We start from the raw sequence: 7500 nt of genomic DNA, 5'->3' as shown, positions 1-7500 counted from the left end.
TGGCAGTTGTTGTTGTGTGTTAGTGTGTGTATGGTTGTGTGTGTGGTTGTGTGTGTGTGTGTATTGGTGTGTGTGGTTGTGTGTTGTTGTGTGTGTATTGGTGTCTGTGTATTGGTGTGTGTGGGTGTATTGGTGTGTGTGTATTGGTGTGTGTGGTTGTGTGTTGTTGTGTGTGTATTGGTGTCTGTGTATTGGTGTGTGTGGTTGTGTGTGTGGGTGTATTGGTGTGTGTCTATTGGTGTGTGTGGTTGTGTGTTGTTGTCTGTGTATTGGTGTGTGTGGTTGTGTGTGTGGGTGTATTGGTGTGTGTGTATTGGTGTGTGTGGTTGTGTGTGTGTTGGTGCCTGACGGCAACGCTGTGGTGGGCAGTGCTGTGGGGGGAGGCTTTTCCCACAGCAGCTAAACGGGGGCTCTGGGGGGATCAGAGGGGCTGGTAACCCCCCCACCTTCAGTTAATTACCACTAAACCACGACGGAAAATTTTAATAAATAAGCTTGTCCCGGAGGCCCCGGGGGGACAGGCGTCTATGACGTCTCCTGGCCAAACCCCATTTGGCGGAGCCAGGAGATTGAATCTTCACCCTCGGGGCTCCTCCAGAAACAACGAAAAGCCACTTCGTGTGGCCACGTGGAATGTTCGAACGCTCACTGCGGAGGAGAGGCTGCCACTCCTCTGTCGGGAGCTGGACCGGTACCGCCTGGATCTCTGTGGGGCATTCAGGAGGGTCCGATGGACCGGCTCTGGCTCCTGCCACCATGAGGGGTGGACAGTCCTCTACTCGGGGCAGGAGACTGCCAAACAACAGGGAGTGGCTCTTCTTCTGAACAAAAAGAATGAAGGGGGCGTGGGAGCGTGGCGGTGAGGTGTGGGAAGCTGTAAGCCCCGGGCTACTTTGGGCTCGCCTTCCCATCAACCAGAGGCGAGGAGTGGTGGTCGTGGTTACTTATGCCCCCACCGAAGACGAACATCCGTGGAGGGATGCAGGCAAGGCCGATGAGTCGGATGCCTTCTATGACCTCCTGTCACAGGTGCTGGCTAAAGTGGCCCCTTGGGATAGAGTCATCCTGTTGGGTGACTTCAATGCCCGAGTTGGTCATGATGCTGGCACCTGGTCTGGAGTGATTGGAAGGCATGGGCCAGATCAGCTCAATAGCAACGGTAGGAGGCTGCTAGATTTTTGTGCAGCCCATGGGCTTGTAATTCTCAACACGCTCTTCCGGCATCGGCGCATCCACACAACATCATGGATGCACGCCGGGTCCAAGCAAGAACATCTTCTGGACTGCATAATGACGGACCAGCGGATGCGAGCCCATGTCCTTGACACCAGGACCTACCGTGGAGCTGATCTGCCCTCTGACCATCGACTAGTCATCTGTAAGATGCGCCTGCCATTCTTCCACTCCGGTGGTGGGTGTACACCCAGGACCCCATTCCAACCTAAGCTGGCCTGGTCTCAGCTAGCTGATGAAAGTTGCAAGCGAGAATTTCATCATCGCTTGCAGCTGGGGTTGGCATCGTCCCCCACTCCTCCTGATGTCGAGGGTAAATGTGCGAGGTTTAGGACTGTGGCTCATGCAGCTGCAATGGCTGCTTTGGGTACGCGGTCCAGACCTCCCCAGAGACCCTGGCTGACAGAGGAGGTGTTCAGGCTGGCTGAGAAAAAGCAACAGTCCCACTCTCATCGCCTAGAGCATCCCACGTCAGAGAATGAGGAGGTTTACCGCAGTCTTCGCTCGGTGGTTCGGAGAGCCGTGAGGCGCTGCAAGGATGGGTGGTGGTCGCGGGTTGCTGAGGAGATGGAGTCGGCCTCAGTGGCCCGCGATCACAAATCACTATTTAATTCCATGAACAGAGTAACTTACAGCGCCACACCTATTACCAGAGGTGGGACAAAGTCATTGTTATGCAAGTCCAAGTCGAGTCGCAAGTCATCAAATTCATGACTCGAGTCTGACTCGAGTCCAAGTCACATGACTCGAGTCCACACCTCTGCCTATTACCATCATTAGGGCAAAGAATGGTGATCCTTGAAAGATCTGGACAAAGTCCCATCGGTGAGCTCCTCCGGCAGGCAAGGCTGCGTTGGCTGGGCCATGTAGCCCGCATGCCCAGCCACCGCATGCCTAGACAGCTTCTGTTCGGCCGGATCGAGGGGGCTAAACGGGCGCGGCACGGGCTAGAGAAGAGATGGAGTGACGTGGTACAGGAGGACGTGGAGCTGAGTGGACTTGCCGATGACCGGTACCAGCGGTGTCAAGATCGGCCTCTGTGGAGGAGGCTCGTGAAGGACGCTACTGGGCAGTTGGAGGCAGTCGCCCTCCAACAACAACGGAGGGCGGAGGAGCGACGCTCACAACAACGAGCGGAGCACCGGGTGGCTAAAGCACAGCAAGTTGGCACAGTAGGGGGCACAGGTGGTGCATCGGCCAGTCATCTCAGGTCGGTCGACCCATGACACCTGCTGGGTTTGTCCCGTGACCTCATGCACCTAGCCTGGCACAGCAGTCGACCCATGGCACCTGCTGGGTTTGTCCCGTGACCTCATGCACCTAGCCTGGCACAGCAGTCGACCCATGGCACCTGCTGGGTTTGTCCCGTGACCTCCTGGCTACCTGGGGGAGCTTTGTGTGTGTAGTACATAGACACTGCTGCTACTAACAGCACTTGCCCCTACAGCCCTGCCGGAGGCTACCTGGGTGACCTTTGCCTGTGTCTGTGTGTGTGCAGTACATAGACACTGCTGCTACTAACAGCACTTGCCCCTGCAGCCCTGCCGGAGGCTACCTGGGTGACCTTTGCCTGTGTCTGTGTGTGTGCAGTACATAGACACTGCTGCTACTAACAGCACTTGCCCCTACAGCCCTGCCGGAGGCTACCTGGGTGACCTTTGCCTGTGTCTGTGTGTGTGCAGTACATAGACACTGCTGTTGCTAACAGCACTTGCCCCTGCAGCCCTGCCGGAGGCTACCTGGGTGACCTTTGCCTGTGTCTGTGTGTGGTGTGTGCAGTACATAGACACTGCTGCTACTAACAGCACTTGCCCCTACAGCCCTGCCGGAGGCTACCTGGGTGACCTTTGCCTGTGTCTGTGTGTGTGCAGTACATAGACACTGCTGCTACTAACAGCACTTGCCCCTGCAGCCCTGCCGGAGGCTACCTGGGTGACCTTTGCCTGTGTCTGTGTGTGTGCAGTACATAGACACTGCTGCTACCAACAGCACTTGCCCCTACAGCCCTGCCGGAGGCTACCTGGGTGACCTTTGCCTGTGTCTGTGTGTGTGCAGTACATAGACACTGCTGCTACCAACAGCACTTGCCCCTGCAGCCCTGCCGGAGGCTACCTGGGTGACCTTTGCCTGTGTCTGTGTGTGTGCAGTACATAGACACTGCTGCTACCAACAGCACTTGCCCCTACAGCCCTGCCGGAGGCTACCTGGGTGACCTTTGCCTGTGTCTGTGTGTGTGCAGTACATAGACACTGCTGCTACTAACAGCACTTGCCCCTGCAGCCCTGCCGGAGGCTACCTGGGTGACCTTTGCCTGTGTCTGTGTGTGTGCAGTACATAGACACTGCTGCTACTAACAGCACTTGCCCCTGCAGCCCTGCCGGAGGCTACCTGGGTGACCTTTGCCTGTGTCTGTGTGTGTGCAGTACATAGACACTGCTGCTACCAACAGCACTTGCCCCTGCAGCCCTGCCGGAGGCTACCTGGGTGACCTTTGCCTGTGTCTGTGTGTGTGCAGTACATAGACACTGCTGCTACCAACAGCACTTGCCCCTGCAGCCCTGCCGGAGGCTACCTGGGTGACCTTTGTCTGTGTGTGGTGTGTGCAGTACATAGACACTGCTGCTACTAACAGCACTTGCCCCTGCAGCCCTGCCGGAGGCTACCTGGGTGACCTTTGCCTGTGTGTGGTGTGTGTAGTACATAGACACTGCTGCTACTAACAGCACTTGCCCCTACAGCCCTGCCGGAGGCTACCTGGGTGACCTTTGCCTGTGTCTGTGTGTGTGCAGTACATAGACACTGCTGCTACCAACAGCACTTGCCCCTACAGCCCTGCCGGAGGCTACCTGGGGGACCTTTGCCTGTGTCTGTGTGTGTGCAGTACATAGACACTGCTGCTACCAACAGCACTTGCCCCTGCAGCCCTGCCGGAGGCTACCTGGGTGACCTTTGCCTGTGTCTGTGTGTGTGCAGTACATAGACACTGCTGCTACCAACAGCACTTGCCCCTGCAGCCCTGCCGGAGGCTACCTGGGTGACCTTTGCCTGTGTCTGTGTGTGTGCAGTACATAGACACTGCTGCTACCAACAGCACTTGCCCCTACAGCCCTGCCGGAGGCTACCTGGGTGACCTTTGCCTGTGTCTGTGTGTGTGCAGTACATAGACACTGCTGCTACCAACAGCACTTGCCCCTGCAGCCCTGCCGGAGGCTACCTGGGTGACCTTTGCCTGTGTCTGTGTGTGTGCAGTACATAGACACTGCTGCTACTAACAGCACTTGCCCCTGCAGCCCTGCCGGAGGCTACCTGGGTGACCTTTGCCTGTGTCTGTGTGTGTGCAGTACATAGACACTGCTGCTACTAACAGCACTTGCCCCTGCAGCCCTGCCGGAGGCTACCTGGGTGACCTTTGCCTGTGTCTGTGTGTGTGCAGTACATAGACACTGCTGCTACTAACAGCACTTGCCCCTACAGCCCTGCCGGAGGCTACCTGGGTGACCTTTGCCTGTGTCTGTGTGTGTGCAGTACATAGACACTGCTGCTACTAACAGCACTTGCCCCTACAGCCCTGCCGGAGGCTACCTGGGTGACCTTTGCCTGTGTCTGTGTGTGTGCAGTACACAGACACTGCTGCTACTAACAGCACTTGCCCCTGCAGCCCTGCCGGAGGCTACCTGGGTGAACTTTGCCTGTGTCTGTGTGTGTGCAGTACATAGACACTGCTGCTACCAACAGCACTTGCCCCTGCAGCCCTGCCGGAGGCTACCTGGGTGACCTTTGCCTGTGTCTGTGTGTGTGCAGTACATAGACACTGCTGCTACTAACAGCACTTGCCCCTGCAGCCCTGCCGGAGGCTACCTGGGTGACCTTTGCCTGTGTCTGTGTGTGTGCAGTACACAGACACTGCTGCTACTAACAGCACTTGCCCCTGCAGCCCTGCCGGAGGCTACCTGGGTGAACTTTGCCTGTGTCTGTGTGTGTGCAGTACATAGACACTGCTGCTACCAACAGCACTTGCCCCTGCAGCCCTGCCGGAGGCTACCTGGGTGACCTTTGCCTGTGTCTGTGTGTGTGCAGTCGGGGTGCAGAGGGACGCCTGCATCTCGAGTCCGTGCCAGAACGGAGCTTTCTGTCGGGTGAGTGATCCTGCTGATGATCAGCATCATCATCAGCATCATCATCATCATCAGCAGCATCATCAGCATCATCATCATCATCAGCAGCATCATCAGCATCAGCATCATCAGCAGCATCATCATCATCATTATCAGCATCATCAGCAGCATCATCATCAGCAGCATCAGCATCATCAGCAGCATCATCAGCATCATCATCAGCATCATCATCAGCAGCATCATCAGCATCATCATCATCATCAGCATCATCAGCAGCATCATCAGCATCATCATCATCATCAGCATCATCAGCAGCATCATCAGCATCATCAGCAGCAGCAGCATCAGCAGCAGCAGCAGCATCAGCATGAGCATCATGGGCATTTTCATCATCATCAGTAGCATTATCAGTATCATCAGTAGCAATATCATCATCAGTAGCAATATCAGCATCATCAGTAGCATCATCAGTAGCAATATCATCATCAGTAGCAATATCATCATCATCAGTAGCATCATCAGTAGCAATATCATCATCAGTAGCAATATCAGCATCATCAGTAGCATCATCAGTAGCAATATCAGCATCATCAGTAGCATTATCATCATCAGCAGCATCATCATCATCGGTCGTATCACCAGTCGCATCAGCAGCATCATCAGCATCATCAGCAGCATCATCATCAGCATCATCATAATCATCAGCATCATCAGCAGCATCATCATCAGCATCATCAGCAGCATCATCATCATCAGCAGCATCATCATCAGCATCATCACCATCATCATCAGCAGCAGCATCATCATCATCATCAGTAGCAGCATCATCAGCATCAGCAGCACCATCATCATCATCAGCAGCACCATCATCATCATCAGCAGCAGCATCAGCAGCAGCATCAGATGATCATCACTGGCGTTGACCCTGGGCAAGACTTGAGTTTAACCACGACGCTACCGCTCGCTCCCCCCATGAGACTGAACAACCGGTTCTGGCCCTCCCCTAGGTCGACACAGCCTCAAATGAGTACCTGGTGTAGCGGTGTAGTACTGTAGCAAACCGTTGGGGAGACAAAGGCGGCCGGGCGTGGTGCTGGCCACCCACCCCAACTACAATTTGGCGGAGCCAGGAGATTGAATCTTCACCCTCGGGGCTCCTCCAGAAGCAACGAAAAGCCACTTCGTGTGGCCACGTGGAATGTTGGAACGCTCGCTGCCGAGGAGGAGAGGCTGCCACTCCTCTGTCGGGAGCTGGACCGGTACCGCCTGGAGCTCTGTGGCATTCAGGAGGTCCGGTGGACTGGTTTTGGTGTCTGTGTCTATGGAGGAGAGGCTGCCACTCCTCTGTCGGGAGCTGGACCGGTACCGCCTGGATCTCTGTGGCATTCAGGAGGTCCGGTGGACCGGCTCTGGCTCCTGCCACCATGAGGGGTGGACAGTCCTCTATTCAGGGCAGGAGACTGCCAAACAACAGGGAGTGGCTCTGCTTCTGAATAAAAGAATGAAGGGGGTGTGGGGAGCGTGCCGGAGGCCCCGGGGGGACAGGCGTCTATGACGTCTCCTGGCCAAACCCCATTTGGCGGAGCCAGGAGATTGAATCTTCACCCTCGGGGCTCCTCCAGAAGCAACGAAAAGCCACTTCGTGTGGCCACGTGGAATGTTCAAACGCTCACTGCCGAGGAGGAGAGGCTGCCACTCCTCTGTCGGGAGCTGGACCGGTACCGGCTGGAGCTCTGTGGCATTCAGGAGGTCCGGTGGACCGGCTCTGGTGTGTCTGTGCAGAGGAGAGGCTGCCACTCCTCTGTCGGGAGCTGGACCGGTACCGCCTGGATCTCTGTTGTATTCAGGAGGTCCGGTGGACCGGCTCTGGCTCCTGCCACCATGAGGGGTGGACAGTCCTCTACTCGGGGCAGGAGACTGCCAAACAACAGGGAGTGGCTCTTCTTCTGAATAAAAGAATGAAGGGGGCGTGGGAGCGTGCCGGAGGCCCCGGGGGACAGGCGTCTATGACGTCTCCTGGCCAAACCCCAATTGGCGGAGCCAGGAGATTGAATCTTCACCCTCGGGGCTCCTCCAGAAACAACGAAAAGCCATTTCGTGTGGCCACGTGGAATGTTGGAACGCTCACTGCGGAGGAGAGGCTGCCACTCCT

The 7500-nt window shown here is 56.1% G+C and overlaps 1 long non-coding RNA gene across 1 annotated transcript in view; it reads left to right on the top strand.

The window, feature by feature from the left end:
• LOC144955312 (uncharacterized) overlaps nucleotides 1–7500 on the top strand; it is a 28770-nt gene that overhangs the window by 13776 nt on the left and 7494 nt on the right. Inside the window, exon 2 of the long non-coding RNA XR_013641607.1 lies at nucleotides 5311–5369. This is a non-coding gene — a long non-coding RNA (uncharacterized LOC144955312). The remainder of the gene's footprint in view (nucleotides 1–5310; nucleotides 5370–7500) is intronic.

The sequence above is a fragment of the Lampetra fluviatilis genome, unplaced genomic scaffold (genome assembly GCF_964198595.1).
Source record: "Lampetra fluviatilis unplaced genomic scaffold, kcLamFluv1.1 SCAFFOLD_1144, whole genome shotgun sequence".
Taxonomy (NCBI): domain Eukaryota; kingdom Metazoa; phylum Chordata; class Hyperoartia; order Petromyzontiformes; family Petromyzontidae; genus Lampetra; species Lampetra fluviatilis.
This window is presented reverse-complemented; position numbering and strand designations above follow the sequence as displayed.